At 41.4% G+C, this 17343-nt stretch overlaps 1 protein-coding gene across 5 annotated transcripts in view; it reads left to right on the forward strand.

Moving 5' to 3' along the window:
• LOC138760991 (shieldin complex subunit 1-like) overlaps window positions 1-17343 on the forward strand; it is an 81837-nt gene that overhangs the window by 53269 nt on the left and 11225 nt on the right. The window lies entirely within an intron of this gene.

The raw sequence follows: 17343 nt of genomic DNA on the forward strand, positions 1-17343 counted from the left end.
GTGGGCTGAATGGCCTGTTTATGTGTTGCTATTGCTGTGTGTTTATGACTTGAGATAGCAGGGACCATTTTTGAAGGTACCTCTGACAGGAGAGCCTTCAAGCCCAGAGTAACAAGTTTAGCTACATAGGTCCACAATGAACATAAAAGCATCGAGTTTATCACTATTACCTTTACTATTAATGGTGAGATCCCAGAATGGCAACCTCATTTTCACCCAGCCAAGTCATTTAAAATTTAAGGTCCTGATAATATACGTTTACCACTATAATAAAGATTACCAGTACTTAGGCACAAAACCTGATTCGAAACAGTCTCTGAGATTTTACTACAGTTGCAGTGTTTTTCTCTGACTCCCAAAATTTTGGCTTTGCTGCCTTTTGCTGAACATTTTATGAAAGTAAAACCTGTTTCAATTCTTCTGAGAATTGTCCCTGGCTTGATCTTAGTCTCAAGAAGCAATAGGAAAACAACACTTTGTGCTCCTTTTGGGATAAATGGCCCAAAAAAGGACCTGTTGACAAATTTTAAATACATTTATTGATCCTGTTTTTTTCTTGTGGAAAGTCACAGAGTATCATCAACCATGAGTAAAAAGGAAGAACTCTTGTTTTATCTCACAGGTTTAAATTATATCCTGAGGATCTTGCCACTGTTGAGTTGAACAAATTCAATTTGGGCCTCATTGCTGCCTGTCATTTGGACATCTTCATCCTCAGGCTGAGTTCGAATCTAAAGGATCTATGTCATGTCAGAGCCAGAAAACACATTAATGTCATATACTCTAGCAATCTGTTATTTATTAGTCAGAAATATTACAATCTAAATTAAATTAAAGCTTTGTTGAATAAACCAGAAGGATTGTTCTTGGATAAATTGTATAAACACCACTTGAGTGTGCTGATATTATAGTCCTGATAATTATCCATACATTTGTAGTTCTTAGAGCATGTAAAAGCCCCTTCAGCCCATCTTGTCCATGCTGACCCACCCAGTTGTCTACCTAAGCTAGTTCCACTTACCTGTGTTTGGTAAATATTTCACTTAACCTTTCCTATCAGAATGGACAGAAAATTGGCTTCATGGAAGAAAGCAGAGGGTGATGGTGCAAGTTTCTTTTTGGACTGGAGGCCTGTGGCTAATGGTATGCCGCAGGGTTTGGTGCTGGCCTCATTGCCGAATGTACATGGCTTGATTAGCAAATTTGCCTATGGCACTAAAGTGCTGGTATTGTAAATAGTGAAGATGGTGGTTGAAGATTGCAGCAGGATCATGATCGGATGGGAAGAGGAATGGATGATGGAATTTAATACAGGGAAATGTATTATTTTACATTTTGGGAGATCTAACCTGCGTAGCACCAGTGATCTGAGCAGTGTTGTAGAGCAAAGATCCAGGAGTACAGGTACATAGTGAATTGCAAGTGGTGACACAGATAGGATCATCAAAAAAGGCTTTCAGCACATTGGCCTTCATCAGTTAGAGATTTGAGGAGAAAAATTGGGAGATCATGTTGTAGTTGTATAAGACATTGAAGAGGCACTGTTTGGAATATTATGTTCAGCTGTGTTCACCATGCTGCAGAAAAGATATTGTCAAGCTAGAGTGGGTTCAGAGAAGATTTGGGAGGATATCACCAGGATAGGGAGCCTGAGATATAGAGGGAAGTTGAGCATTCCTTGGAGCGCAGGGAGATGAGGGATGCTCTCATAGAGGCATACAAAATCATGAAAGCAGTAGATCAGATGAATGCAGAGAGTCTTGCCCAGAGAAGGAGAATCAGTAACCATAGGACTCAGATTTAAGGTTTAACAGCACTGATTTACTGCAGCTTACAAGCAAAGAATGCACTCACTTGTTTCTTTCATCACACCATGGTTAACTTCCTTTTATTATTCACTAGAAATGACATTGCATTCTTCTACTCCCCAAACACCACCCAGCTAAACTCCTCTGACCTCCTTATTGGCTCACCGCCACATGGGTGATCCTGACACTCTCACTCTCCTCCTCCTGCATATGAGATTCATCACCCGTATACTGACGCTTAATACACCCACGCGCATGCACGCTATTACCCCTACATGTCACATTGCTTACATCATCAGTGGCAATTGCCACTACTCTTGATTAAGTTAAGTACGCAACCGCAACAGCCCCCCGCTCAACCTCCAAGCCAGGAAAAGAGGAAACTGATTGGAATTGTCCCGCTTCGTAACAGTCCGGAGGGCTGGTAGTTCAGCCTGACCTTATACAATAGTGCAAGATAGCGATGCACAGTGTGACTGGCAGGGGAGGGACTGGTCCTCTGACTCTGGCACCGATGCAGAACATGGACCGTCGATATATTGCCGGCTTCAACCTGTCGATGGAAACCGTGTCAGCTTTTCCATTCCTGTCAATCACAGAGGTCTTCGGGTGGCATTGTCAGACCTGAAAAGAATCATCGTAAATGGCCTGAAGTGGTTTGCCAGAGGAAGACATGAGTGCAGTGTTTTAAATCATTCAGCACAAGTGACACCTGCTGCATAGGTGAAGGTTGGAGTAATCTCATGTTTTTCCAAAGATGATCAACATAACTAGCCAGATCATAGAGCGTTATGTTTGGACTCGGATTCACAAACTCGCCTCACACGGTTAACGTAGCGCCATATACTAGCTCTGCTGCTGAACATCCAAGACCTGCCTTAACAGCAGTACGCACTCCAAGGAGAACCACGGGCAACCATTCGCTTCACGCAGATGCATCACCACCTGCTGTTAATGCTGCCTTCAATTGTTGATGGAAACGCTCAACGAAGCTGTTGGCCTGCGGATGGTAAGCCGTAGTATGAATACAGAAGTGCCCAAAAGATCAGTGAGAGCTCGGAACAACGCCGGCTCGAACTGAGACCCTCGATCTGTTGTAATAGTGATTGGAACACTGAAAAATGTTCTGAATGATCCACGAAAGCCCTAGCAACCATCTCTGCAGAGATGTCAGTGAAAGGAACAGCCTCCTCCTACACATGAGCAGATAAGTATTTCCCCAAGGTGGCGGAAGCGAGCCTACCAAGTCTAGATGCACATGCTGGAAATGGAAATCTAGAACAACAAAATCCCCCAGCTTGGATTTTGTGTGTCTAGAGAATTTAGAGCGTTGACACGGAGAGCAGGTCGTTGCCCATAATCCAACATCTGTAACTAGTTTGATTTCTACCAGGATGTAATAGATTGTGAAGAGACTTAAAAATCTCCTGCCTCACAGTCGCTGGCACAAAAGGCCGAGGCCTTCCTGTGGAAAAATCATAGACTAACTTTGCACCCGACTCATCAAGGGTCACATCTTGAAAATGGAGACCAGAGTTGATCTGGCGATACTGCATAAGATCGGGATCGGTGTGCTGTGCATGAGCATTGGCGGTGAAGTTGATGGCAGTAGTTGTATGTAAGACATCAAGGTCACGTCTGGATAGGGCAGCAGCCATGGCATTTACTTTTCCTCAGATGTGCTGTATTTTTATAAAAATTGTAGGATAAATTCCAAGTGTCAAATCTCTCAGGACAAGTAGAGATGTAGGCTTGTGCTCGAGTGCTATTATCCCCGTGTGCCGCTTTGCTTATATCTTCAGCAGCGGCCGACAAGCTTCTGAAAAGGGTGAGGATTGGGGGGTGGGAGAAAGATTTATTAGGAATCATAGATGTAACATTTTTACCCAAGGAGTGGTGTGTGTATGAAATGGGCTACCGGAAGAGGTGATTGAAGCAGGTTCCATTGAAACATTTAAGAAAAAAATAAATGGATGCTTGAAAAGGAGAGGTTTAGAGCGATATGGGCCAAGTACAGGCAGATGGGATGAGTGTGGGTGGGACATTTAATCTGTGTGGTGAAGCTGGGTCAAATGGCCTTTTACCAAGCTGATTTACTCTGAGTCTCTTCATGGCCCTTCCTAACTGTTTTTCAAAAACATTAAAATCCCCATTATCCAATACTTATAGGGATCACGGGTGTCAGAAATGTGAATTTTCCTGTTGATTGAGGCTCACTCTTACAAGGCCTAACCTAATGCACCTGCATTAAGAATACACACCATTTAAAAGACAAAAGGCAATGCAAAATGTAAAATTATTTATAAAAAAATCACCATTGTGGTCTTTAATTATGTGAGGTTCAATTTAATCAATTAATTCCCTTAAATTAAAAAAATTTAAATTAAATTTGAACTCCGGTTGCTGGCATTGTAACAGTGTTGTGCAAGCCACTACACTAACTGCTGCCATCATAATTCCCCCCCTCCCCCAATTTTTAAAAATAAAGCCCTACTAATATACCTAATACTATCAAAGATATAGACTCTACTAGGCAGAGATTCTACTTGGGAGAGTCGCCCCAGCGGCAAGCGGCATCCTGGTGCTCCGGTCTGGCCCTCAGTGCACCTTCCTTGCACTGACAACCTGATTCACCAGCATACAAGTGTCATGATCAGGCCCTCCGCGCACCTTCCTTTAAATTTGAACCTTATTCGTGAGTGCTTTAACAGTGTTGCGCTAACTGTGCCACCGTCATAATTAAACCTCCTCCCCCACGATTACAGATAAAGCCTTACTAATGTACTTCATAATATACTAATGAAGATAAAGATTCTTCCCAGGCAGGGATAGAGAGACACTTTGCAAGAGTTTCCCCAGCGGGGAGCGGCACCAGCCAGCTCTTCATCCTGGCAAAGTGATTTTATTCAAACACAACTTTATTGAAACTTTATTCAAACAACTGCTGCATGCTGGGCACAACCGGGGCATTCTGCTGGCTGAATATATGCTCCCAAGGGGTTGTGTGCTGCTTTGGAGAGCATTTACTTTTACAGTTTTAAACTTTTATTTAATCTGATTTAATTTATATTTATTTATTTGATAATTTTGCTGGTTGGTTGTGTTTCTAGTTGATTGAGTGCTGGATAATTGGGATTTTACTGAATTGCATTTGTACCTGCCTCTACCACTTCCTCTGCCCACTCATTCCACATACAGTACCTATCATCTGTGTGAAAAAATTGTCCCTCAGGTCTCTTTTAAATCTTTCCCCTTTCAACCTACATTCTTTAGTTTTAGATTCCCTTACCTAGGGAAAAAGCCTTTAACTAATTTCCTTAACTATGCCCCAAGTGAGGTCTTATACTGTTTTAGCATGAAATAGAATGAGATGTGAATGGGTCATCAGGACAGTTTAAACGCAAGACCTCAGAATCCACTGCCTGTGGCCTAGTCACTGCTTGGGGCCACCTTTCATTGTGGAACCAAAGATTCTCATTCCCTTGCACCTGGAGGTCATGTTAGGTGTGTGCTAAGAAAGAGGGTCAAACATTGGATATTATCCATACCTAATGCTAATCTTGCAGAGTTAGAAAACCATCATAAATCAAATACTGCTTTAATACTTTTCCAATTATTGCCGCTCAATATTTATCCCTCAACTGTCACCCAAAGACGTTTGTCTTTAAATTTTCTCATATGTGAGAGCATACAGGATTTAGAGGAAGTTCACAAGGATGATTTCAGGAATTAAGGGGTGCCATATGAGGAATATTTCACAGCTCTTGGTTGTACTAGCTAAAATTTAGGAGAATGGGAGGGGGGTGTGGTCTCATTGAAGCAGGACAAGGACAGAGTAGTTTTAAAAATATTGTTTGTTGGAGAATTAAGGATAAGTGGGCACAACTTCAGAATTGAAGGGTGCCTACTTAGAACAGAGATGCAGAGAAATTTCTTCAGCCAGAGAATGTTGAATCTGTGGAATTTGTCACTGGAAAAGTTGTGGAGGCCATCATTGAGCATATTTAATGCAAAGATTGATGGGTTCTTGATAAGCCTGGGCATAAAAAGTTATGGGAAAAAGGCCAGGGAGTGGGAGAATGGATCAACTCATGATTGAATGGAGGGGATGACTTGATGGGCTGAATAGCCTATTTCTGCTCCTGTGTCTTATGGTACAACCTTGCTGATCTCCTTAATTTGAACTTATCAAATTAACTTAATTAGTTATAAAATGTTTTGCGATAACCCGTGAGCTTGTTTTTCTCTCTACCTCGCTTTTAGAATATCGATCATTTTAGCACAGTACAGGGCCTTCAGCTGTCAATGTGAAGACTGATATAAACTAACTCCACAGCAATCTAAATATTCTCTACCTCACACCCATAACCTTCTATTTTTCCTGCATCCACATGCCTGTCTAAAAGTCTTTTAAATCTCCTTGTAATACCATCCTCCAACACCACTCCTGGCAATGCATTGCAGGCACCCATTACAATATTCATAAAAACACTTACACCTGATGTCTCCCTTAAACTTTCCTCCCCTCACTTTAAACAGATGTTCTATGGTATTTGCTACTATCACTCTGGGGAAAGGGTGCTGGCTCTCTTCCCAGCACAGTTGGCAGAGTGGTTAGTGCAACACTGTTACTGCGCCAGTGACTGGAACCAGGGTTTAAATCCCGCTCTATATGTAAGGAGTTTGTCTGTTCTCCTTGTGTCTGCGTGGGTTTTCCTCAGGGTCTCCGGTTTCCTCCCACCATTCAAAGCGTCCCAGGGAGGTAGGTTAATTGGGTGTAGTTTGACGGCATGGTCTTGTGGACCAAAATGGCCTATTACCGTGCTGTATGTCTAAATGTTTAAAATTAAGCCTCATAATCTTGTAGATCTCTATTAAGTCATCTCTCGTCCTTCTTCACTCCAAAGAGAAAAACCCAAGTTCTGTTAACCTTACCTCATAAGACACTTTCTCCAATCCAAGCAACATACTGGTAAATCTCCTCTGCACCCTCTCTCAAGGTTCCATATCTTTCCTGCAATGTTCCAAGTGTGGTTTAACCAGAGTTTTATAGAACTGTAGCATTACCTCATGGCATTTGAACTCAATCCCCTGACTAATAAAGGCAAGAATACCATAAGCCTTCTTCTCTACCCTATCAACCTGTGTGGTAACCTGTGGATTTGGATTTGTCTTCCATACTGCTAAGAATCCTGGCATTAACCATGTACTCCACCTTCAAGCTTTACTTTCCAAAATGCATCACTACACACATCCCAATTGAATTCCACCTGCTGCTTCTCCCTGTGTATATCCTGTTGTATGTCCTACAACACCTCCAACCTTCATGTCACTTTAAACTGACTGACCTATCGTACCACTTCTTTGTCCAGTTCATTAATAAAATGACGGGTCTTTGTTCCAGAACAGATTTAAGGGCAGATTGATTGAAGGGTTCATCATAAAGAAAGGTTTTGATGGTCAGCAAAGAGAAATATTGTCCTGTGGCTGTTGGATGAGTAGCCAGAAAAGACAGATTATTTGTGAATGGCAGAAGAAGCAGAGGCAAGATAAAGGGAAAATAACCTGTCACACGTTTCCCCCCTGGAAAGGGCAGCAAAAGCAGACTCCCTATTAACTTTGAAAAAGGAACAGGATAATTACTGAAGGGGAAGATTGGCAAAGCTATTGTCAAAGTCCAAAGAAACAAGATTATTTGAATAGCTGTTTCAAAATTGTATATTTCTTTTGAGTGTCTGCAGTATCATGACATGCTTGTAATCAACAATTAAGGGTACCCAGAATAAAGTAACAATTGCCATTAGTGCAACACACAAGATGCTGGAGGATCTCAGCAGGTCTGGCATTTGGAGCCATAATCCTTCATCAAGAATTGTAAAAAAGAGGACAGAAACCCAAATAGAAGGACCAGGGTGGGGAGAGGGAGGTCTGACAGGTGATAGATGAATGCAGGCGCAAGGGGGGAAAAAAAAAATCGGGAAAAGAAGCTAGGATATGATTGAAGGAAGAGGCCGAGAAAAATGTACTCTGATGGAAGGAACAACATGAATGGGGTCAAATGGGAGTGAGGATGGGAAGAAGGAAGAATGGGACCAGACAGATGAGGGGAACCAAAGGGAGGGGTTTATTGGAAATTGGAGGTCGATGTTGATTCTGCCTGGATGGAGATTTCCAAAATGGAATAAAAAGTGCTGTTCCTCCAACTTGACTGTAAAGTAGGCCATGAACTGATATTTGATTTTTAATTTAATTTTGAGATTCAGCATGGTAACAGGTCCTTCTGGCCCATGAGCCTGTGCCACCCAAATGGACCTTGCAAACCTTGTACATTTTTGGAGTGTGGGAAGAAACTAGAGCACCCAGGGAACCCCATGCAGACACAGGGAGAACGTAGAAACACCTTGTGATCACTGCAGATTCCAACATGGGTCGTTGCCACTGTAAAAGCGTTGCGTTAATTGCTACACTAACTGTGCTGCCCATCAGTATGGGAATGAGATGTGGAATTAAAGTGCTGCCCCCCAGGAGATGCTGGCTGTTGTGGGGGAAGCTTATCAAACGATCTTCCATCCTGTCACTGTTTTGAAGGGAGATGTGATAGAACTGCGTCCCGCATCGGACTTGTCAGCCACAAACGAGCCTGCAGCTGACATGGACATTTACCCCCTCCATAAATCTTCGTCCGCGAAGCCAAGCCAAAGAAGGATTGAATTTTGAGGAAGTTCACAATGATTCCAGAAAAAAAAATGCAAATGTAAATTTGGTGCTGTAAAATGTTGCACCATTCACTGAAATAATAATGTTTGAGCACTCATGGATTAATTTTATGCTTGGTAAAATGTAAATTTATGAGAATTTTGGCTGTATTTTTTAAATCATTTACATTAACTTAATTAACTCAATTTGATTTAATGAATTCCTCAAAGATGCAATGATTCATAAAAAATGTTTAAAAAAAAAACATTTTCCGCATCATACACATTGGAATAGAAAGTGAATTGTTCAGGTTAGAAATATGTTAATAAAATTCTGAACATTCAGGGATAGAACTAGATTGCCACTTTGTTATTGGTTTTAAAATGAGTCATTCAGAAAAGTGCTTAGATTTAATCTTCATAATTTGACTTCCAATGTCAAATGCAGCTTTGGAATTGGAAAGCATATTGGTCTACCCTTAACTGAATACAAAAATGTTTTAATAATCAATGAGTATATTTTCTTTTTCTATATCTTTGGCTTTTCACTGTATTCATGTGTGGAATGAGCCCACTGAGTATAATTGTCCCGTTCAGATACACTAATGGAATACACTAACTGTTTAAAGTTAATCAACTAAGCTCTACCATTTTTAATTATAGCATCTGAGAATTCTTATATCAACAATGCAAAGAAAATAGATTGAAGATTATCATGTTTTCCAAAACTTTGATTTTACAATAATCAAATGTATAATTATTGTTTTGGGTTTTTTTTTTAAACAGTCTAATTTCAGTAATCATATTTAAAACCACAAATGTGGTTCCTTTCAATTTTGACTGCATGAGGCACTGATTGCATAAGGATTATAAACTGTCATTGATCAAAGTTATTTTTAAATTTTTCATTCATTAATTGTACCTCTAACTTCCATCTTCCCAGTAAAGAAAACTAACCACAAGCAGTAATTTTAAAGGAAAGTCATTATGTAAAATGACAAGGATTTGAAGAGATATATTTTCCTAGTTTCATTTTTCAAAGGTCTGTCAAAAATTTTGCAGGTCAAATAATTACAGTACATATGTTAATACTTTAAGTTTATTTGTCACAAAGTACCTGGTAAAGTGAGAAGGGTCCTTCTGCGAGCCATCTAACATTCATACAGCCGTGTAGAAACACTTTTTACAGGTTATAGAGTTACAATGATAAAGAAAACCAATTAGCACCAAGTAAGGGCAGCATTATAGCACTGTTGGGGGATTCATTCAGGAGCCGGTGAATGTCTTTAACCCTGTGGGTGTCCAATTTCACACTCAAGCCGTATCCAGATTGGAAGAGGGAAAAGAGGTCTGGAGTGTGCTCAGTCCTTCGCTGCCTTCCCTTGGCACTGGAAGATATATGAATGGAGTTCAAGAATGGAGGGAAGTTTGCATTATGTTCTGAGCTGCATTCATACCTTCTGTAGATTTTTCTGACCTTGAGCAGAGCAGCTCCCCCATCCTGCTGTGATGCACCCAGCAAGATGGTGTACCTGCAGAAGTCATTGAGGAATAGGGGGGCCATTGGCTTCTAAGAAAGTAGAGGGGTTGGTGCACTTTCTTGACTATCTTGTCAGTGTGCTTGTCCCAGTCAGGTCATTGGAGATATTTATTCCTAAGAATTTGAAGCTGCTAATAGTTGATTTTCCTCACCGTTAAATACAGAAAGTTGTCTCCAGATGAACCGGGTGAAACACGAAAGCTTGCAGACACTGTGATTATACAAAAAGCACAGAAATCAATTTTCACCTTTCCTCTCTCCTGGCTTCCATTCCACGTCTAATTTTCACCTTTTGTTTGTTGGTCTGCACTCCTCCTGCTGCACTTTCTTTTAATTCATGCGCCTTGAACCTTGAAGAAGGGGGTCAGTGCCAAAACATCGGTTAAATATCTTTACCTCCTATGGATGCCGCAAGACCTGCTGTTCCTCAAGCATTTCTGTATTTTTAGTTCATTTGAACCAGAATTAGAGGATAGGCAATAACCAAACTAGAATGATCATATATATCTGCAATCCCAATCAAAAGCTTTACATTCTGCTCTTATTTTTACTCATCTGCAAGGAGACAAACCATTTCTCCAAACTAATCTGCAACAATTAAAATATATTTTCCAATAATGGAAAAGTTTTTTTTTCAATTTTTTCTGTAGAAATTATATTGTTGGGAATTAGGTGTGTTCATATTTTCCATTGTGGATTTTATTCTTAAAGAATTTAAAACTGGATGAGAATGACTCCATTTCTTTGTTGTTTAAGCCACAGTGATCATGGTTTTATTGTCATACAACCTTAGAACACTGCAGCACAGAGACACTTTGGCCCTTCCAGTTTGTGCCAAACTATTACTCTGCCTAGTAACATTGACCTGCATCCAGATCATAGCCTTCCTATCCATATATGTATCCAAATTTTTCTTAAAATGTCAAAATAGGGCCCGCATTCACTACATCAGCTACCACATTCTAACCACTCTCTTTGTGAAGAAGTTCCCCATAATGTTCCCTTCAAACATAGAACTTCACAACACAGTGCAGGCCCTTTGGCCCATGAGGTTGTACCAAACTACATAGCCCCCTACTTAACAAATTGAACCTTCCCTACCTCACACCCATAACTCTTAACCTTAACCCATGCCCGCTTGTTCTTGTCTCACCTTACCTCAGTGGGAAAAGCCTGCTTGCATTTATTCTTATTTACTCCCTCATAATTTATATACTCTGTCAAATCTCCCCTCATTCTCTTTTTCCAGGAAATAACCCTAACCTATTTAACCTTGCCTTGTAACTCAGTTCTTCAAGACCTGGTGACATTCTTGTAAAATTTCTCTGAACTCTTGCAATCTTATTGATGCTTTTCCTGCAGTTCGGAGACCAAAATTGCACACAATAATTAAACCTTGGCCTCACCAATGTCTTCATCATAACATCCCAATGCCTACTTTGATTTATGAGAGCCAATGTACCAAAAGTTCTCTTTATGACCCTATCTACCTGTAACACAATTCCCAGATCCCTCTGTTCTACTGCATGTCTGAGCGCTTTATTATTTACAATGTAAATCCTACCCTGGTTAGTCACACCTAACATTTTTCTGCATTAAGTTTCATCTGTCATTTTGCTGCCCATTTTACCAGCTGGTCCATATCACACTGCAAGCTTCTGAATTGGAATCAGAATTTGTTCTCATGAGCGTGTCATGAAATTTGTTGTTTTGTAGCAGCACCATAATGCAAACATTTCTATAAACCACATTTGAAAATAAATAAAATAGTGTAAGAAAAAGAAAATTACAAAATAAGGTAGAGTCTATGGTTCATTTAGGAATCTGATGGCAAAGGACAAGAACCCATCCTTGTGTCACTGAGTGCTTGTCTTCAGGCTCCTGATAGTAGCAGAATGAAGAGGGCATGGCCTGGGTGGTGGGGGTCCTAAGCTGCTTTCTTAAGACACCGCCTCTTGTAGATGTCCTCGATGGAGTGGTCTGGTGCCCATGATGTCGCAGGCTGAGTTAACAACTGTCTGGAGTTATTCTTGTCCTGAGCGTTGGCACCTCTGTACCAGACAGTGGTGAAACCAGCCAGAATGCTCTCCATGGTACACCTGTAGATGTCCTTGAGAGTCTTTGGTGGTTTACTGAATCTCCTCAAACTCCTCACAAAATATAGCCACAGACTTCATGATTGCAATGACATGGAGGCTTCAGGACATCCTTGGAGATGTTGACACCCAGCAATTTGAAGTTCTTGACCCTCTCCACTACTGATGCCTCAATGAGTACTGGATCGTATTCTGATAATGTGATTTTGCTAACATTGAGTAAAACGTTGTTGCTGTGACACCACTTAACTAGCTGATCCATCTAACTCCTGTATGCTTCCTCCTTGCCATCTGTGATTCTGCCGACAATTGTGGTGTCATCGGCAAACTTGTAGATAACATTTGAATTGTGAGTCGGGTAGTGGGCTAAGCTCACATCCTTAAGGCGTGCCTGTGCTGATCATCAGGGAGAAGGAGACGTTTTCTATTCATACTGACATTGGTCTTCCAATTAGGAAGACAAAGATACAATTACAGGGGGAGGGGGTGGTGGGGGGGGGGGGAGGAGGGTGCAGAGGCCTAGAGTTTGGAGCTTGTTTTCCAGCACAGAGAGAAAAATGGTGTAGAAGGCTGAGCTGATTGATGAAGAGTAACCATATGTATGTGTTGCTGTGGTCTGGTTGGTCCAGTGCTGAGTGGAGAGCCAGTGATATTATGTCTGCTGTGGAACAATTGTGATGGTAGGTGAATTGCTGTGGGTCCAGACATTTAATTCTGGCCATGTCCAATCAAATCATTTCAACACTGTAGATGTGAGTATTATTGGGCGATCGTCGTTGATGCAACTCAACCTGCTCTTCTTTGGCACCAGGATGACTGATGCCCTATGAAGCAGGTGGGATCCTCCGACTGCAGCAGTGAGAGATTGAAAATGTCTGTGAACACTCTGGCCAGCTGGCCCAGATTTTCAATACCCTGCCAGGTACATTGGGCTGACGCCTTGCAAGGGTTCGCCCTCTTGAATGATGTTCTGACATTGGCCTCAGAGACACATACCACAAGGTCATTAGCCTTTGCAGGGATTCTCATAGGAACTGTTAAGTTCTCCTTCTCAAAGTGAGCGTAGAAAGTGTTCAGCTCATTGGGAAGTGAAGCATCACAGCTGTTTATAGTGTTCAACCTTGCTTTGTTGGATGTAATCGCCTTCAATCTCTGCTATAGCTGGTGAGTGTCTGTCTCTTTCTCTAGCTTCCCCCAGAATTACTTCTTTGTTGCTAAGATAGCCTTCATTTGGTTGTGCCTGGACTCTTGTAAAGATCTGGATCATCGACCTGAAACACCCTTGATCTCACCCTCAGCAGGTTGTTAATCTTATGCTTCATCCAAGGCTTCTGGTTGGGGAACTCCCAGTATGTGCATTTTGGCACACAGTCGTCCATGCAGATCTTGATGAAGTCGGTGCCACATGTTACATTTTCATTCAGGTCTAAGGGTGAATCTTGAATATGGTCCAGTCCACCCATTCCAAAGCAATCCTGCAAGTACTCCTCCACCTCCCTCAACCATACTTTAATCATATTCACTACTGGTTTTGTAGTCCTCAGTCTCTGATTGTACACTGGAAGTAAATGTACAGCCAGGTAATCAGACTTGTCAAAGTGCGGTCATGGGATGGTTTGGTAGGCGTTCTTCATGGTGATGTAGCAGTGGTCAAGTGTGAAAGCCTTCCTTGCTATCTACTACACCTCTAAACTTTGTGTCACTTGCAGATCATTGATTTGGATGACAAACAACAAATAACTCAGCACCTATCCCTGAAGCACACCAGGAGTCACAGGGCTCCAGTCAGAGTGGCAATCATCTAGTACCCCTCTCTGGCTTCTCCCTCAAAGTCAATGTTAAATCCATTTTACTACTCATCTTGAATACTGAGTGACTGAACCTTCTTGACTAAGCTTCCATGTGGGACCTTTTCAAAGGTCTTAATAAAGTCCATTATAGATAACATCCACGGCTGTTTCATTAACTTTCCTGGTAACCTCCCCGAAAATCTATCGGATCGGATAAACACGACTTGCCATGCACAAAGCTCTGTTGACTCTCCCTAATCAATTCCTGCCTATCTAAATACTTGTACATTCGATCTCTTAGAATACCTTCCAACAACTTACCGACTACTAACATCAAGATCCCTGATTTATAATTTCTCAGATTATTCTTGGAGCTTTTTCTAAATAACAGAACGACATTAATTATCCTCCACTCCTCTAGCACCTCACCTGTGACTAAGGATCTTTTAAATATCTCCGCAATTTCTACATTAGCCTCCCTCAAGATATGAGAGAATATCTTGGGATTTATCCACCTTTATTTGCCTCAATCTCTTCAGACATCTCTTCCCCTTTAATCAGGATTTTTTTTACAGGCCATTTAAAGCCTGCACTGAGTGGTAGGCCTTAGGGAAATAGGACCCTGCGGAGCTGCACTTGTCTCCCCACCCCACTTTCACAGCACTGTACCAGTGGCACCACTGCCGTTACAGCACCTCTACCATAGGTTGAAAACTGGCTACCAATTCATGCCCTGTCAATGTGTGTCAAAACACATTTGTATTTTTAAAAAATGACTTGATTGCCATTATAAGGATTGCTATTAGAGAACACAATTTGACTGATTTGATTGTTGTTTGCAATTTTGGAAGGGAAGGGAAGATGATCTCATCTATGGTTTTGTTGGTTGTAGCCTTGCTTATGCGTGGGCTTCAAGTGGAAACTCATAGTCATCCAAAACTTTGGCAACCATGTTATAACATGATTCCAAAGTTCTTTTTACAGTTTTTTCTGTATTTGTTGACTTGTGTTGAGTCCTGGTTTTACAAAGCTTCAGTTTTAAGGTCCTCCTTGGCTACAAATCCGTTTTGAGGTCTTGTGCCTCCTGATCTATGTACATCCTCAGCCACAGAACTGCCGAAGGTAGCAACTGTCTTCCCGCTCTGGCTTCTCCAGCACTCCTCTGACTAACCTCTCATCTATTGACAACCAGGCCTTCAGCTGCCAAAGCAATAAGCAATGGAATTCTCTCCCTCCAGTTCTTTTGACATTCCTAAGATCCTTCTTTAAAACTTTCTCTCCACTTAATCTTTGGTTATATGCCCGAATATTAAATGACTTGATTTCAAAAATTGGTTTTATAAATTTGTGAAATGCCTTGAGGCATTTTATTATATTAAAAATGGTTTGATGGAAACTTTACCTGCTGGCTGGGACTTCAGAGTATAATTTAAATCATAATATTCAAGAGGGAAAACTTGTTCATACATTAGATGGGAGAATTGTGAAATGCTCGCCACTGAAAGCATTAGATGAAAGTTCGATACTAATTTTAAATCTGACGTTTATAGCAGCAGGATAAAAAATGTGGTGCCAGGGTGAGTGAATTATTTAATTTACAAGTCAGCTGTGGCCTCAGTGAACAGTGGAAGAAACAATGAGATGGATAGCTTATGTGTTTTCTTTTGGGAGAGATCTATTCTCAATGCTGAATATTTTTATTATTCTGCCACTAAGAAATTTGCCAAGACAATTGCATTCTGTAATCAAAAGGCATCATACTTGTATCACTGGTCCCCTGAAATTAATTAATTCAACTCTAATACCAAACTACTTCACAGTTTTAAATGTATAATCCTTTCAAAATGGTGGCTGCAGATTTATCTTTAAAATCTCAGCAGCTCTTGTAGCGTCCATAGGAGGAGAATATATCTAACATTTCAGGACTGAGCCCTTCTCAAGGATGGATAAAAAGCCAGTAGCTGCTTAAATTAAAAGAAAGGCGAGGGGGAGGGTCCAGTCCAAAAGACAAAAAGTATTAATTGGATATGGATGGGAGGACAGGAGAATTGATTGGGAGGGATGGGGGTTTGAGCTCTGTATGCAGAGCTGGGGGAAAAGAGACAAAGTGAAAAACGCGATTTGTAAAGAGAGGTTTCCTTTGCCTTTAAATTACTTCACTTACCTCCATAAAAGGTCCAAAGGAGGATTGGCTGGTCCAACTTGCTCCATGTTCCCTCCGCCTAGGGGCGTAGTGTCAGAAGTGATTCGTAAAAGGATTATCGCTGAATGTGGCTCCAAAGGGGAGAGCTGATGATATCGTGCTGACGCCATCAACTTGCGACCCATGAATGGGAATTTTAAAGATCCTATATGATGAAAAAAGGCAATTACTTTGCGCAGAAGATCTGCCTGAGCCCTAAGATTGCTTGTACAGATCTCCACTAGCGCTCGTACTTGCTCTTCAGTTGCCATTTTCAGTATAGGCCGCTTTCCTGTCCCAGCACGTATGTTTGGTGTCACGGCGGCAGGTGGCCTACTGCACTTCTCACTCCGCCTCCTTCAGCTTCGGAAGCCAGCTTGCATTTTACCCCTGTGTGATCCGCATTTTTGGTCATCAGCATAAAAAGTAAATTCACCTTTTTTTAAAAACTTGAGTAGACGATTATGCGCCTTTTGTGTATAAAATCCCCCAGAGAGAGAGATAGAACTAAAGGAAAGGAGATATAGGGATAGATGTGGAGGGATGGGGGTGGGGGGGTGGGGGGGGGAACATTGATGGCAATTGGAAAAGTCAAATTTATGCCATCTGGTTGGAGGGTGCCCAGACGGAATATGAGGTGTTGTTCCTCCAATTTGCAGGTGGTCTTGTTGTCACAGTTCATAAGGCCATGGACAGACATGTCAAGAGATAGTGTCAACTGGTGTTTGGAAAGCAACCCCTGTGTTAAATCAAGCCTTGCTCCAGAGCCTGTTATCCATTCTATTTTCTGTTGCGTGCTGACCAATGTGATTAACCCTGTTCTGTCCTCTGAAACAGTCTTGCAAATGACTCTATTGGAAGAATCTACTCTGAATGATTCCCCTTCTACCTTCTCAGTGCAATCAGTGATAGGCACTAAATATCATACAAGCAAACTCCACATCACATGGGAAGATCTCACAACAGAAGTAAAACAGGACATATTATCTGCTCATTGTCTCATTCCTTTTGCATTAAAAAAGTCCAATTAATTTTCCACTATTTCTTTTTTAGTTCATTGTAATCTTTCTTGCAGCTCAGAAACTATAGAGCACGACATATCACAGATGTCTCATAGGGATTGTGGGGCCAAACCAGTCTTTAAAAATCAAGAGTACAATGGTGCACCTCCGAGGCTCCAATTCCAACCCTTCTTGGGAAAGGATCGTCGGTGGAGCGCAGCGATCTGCCAC

This window comes from Narcine bancroftii, chromosome 4 (assembly GCF_036971445.1).
Source record: "Narcine bancroftii isolate sNarBan1 chromosome 4, sNarBan1.hap1, whole genome shotgun sequence".
NCBI lineage: Eukaryota > Metazoa > Chordata > Chondrichthyes > Torpediniformes > Narcinidae > Narcine > Narcine bancroftii.